This window comes from Haliaeetus leucocephalus, unplaced genomic scaffold (genome assembly GCF_000737465.1).
Source record: "Haliaeetus leucocephalus isolate CR32 unplaced genomic scaffold, Haliaeetus_leucocephalus-4.0 Scaffold450, whole genome shotgun sequence".
Lineage (NCBI taxonomy): Eukaryota > Metazoa > Chordata > Aves > Accipitriformes > Accipitridae > Haliaeetus > Haliaeetus leucocephalus.
In genome coordinates this window covers 798424-799190 of record NW_010972886.1, presented here as the reverse complement: position 1 = coordinate 799190, position 767 = coordinate 798424, and positions in this window count along the sequence as shown.

The window sequence follows — 767 nt, the reverse complement described above, 5'->3', positions numbered from 1 at the left end:
ACTTTTGTGACCTTGTGTTTTGCTGTGTTTCCCTTTCTATCATTTCAGTGTTTTCCTACCTCGCTGTAGTGTAGTACCACATTCTACAGATTCTAACTGAACAAAGCAACTCAGGATCGTTAGCAAATGGTGCAAACTACCGTCCTCCAAAAATGCTACCCAGAAGCGAGGTGTGGGCCGGCACTGCATGTGTGAGCGGCATACAGCCTTGTATGCTTCAGCAAATGGGTCAGAGATGCGTCACCTCCACCTACCTATCTTCTATCCCAAGTGTAGCGCGCTGTGTGCATCAGAGAAGAATGGCACACTGTAAGTGCTTTGGGGTCTGTGTCGGCAGCCCTGGGACACAGCGCGGTGGCTTGTTTCCCCGAGGCGTGCAGGCAGGCCTGCGTGCGCTCACGTCTGCCGTGTGCGGTGTGCGGTGTGCGGGGGGGACGGGCGGTGCCTTTGCCCCCAGGGACCTGCTGCCACTGGGATGCCGCGAGGTGCTGCGTGCCCAGGAGGCTGTGACCACCGAGGGTAGCGTCCCTGGTGTGGGATCTCCTCAGAGGTGGCCTGTGCCCTTTGGGGGTGGCTTTGGGCCTGTGGCTACCGTCTCCTGGGGGGTGTAAACGAGCTGGGGGTCCGCGCACCCCCGGGCTAGCCCCTAACCAGCGGGCCGGGGCGCTGCGTGGCTGTGACCGCGTGAAGGGCGGCGCGGGATGCCGCCCGGGGAGCCCCCTCCCGGGGGGCGCAGGCGGCGGGATGCCGGTAGCCACCCCTCTCCC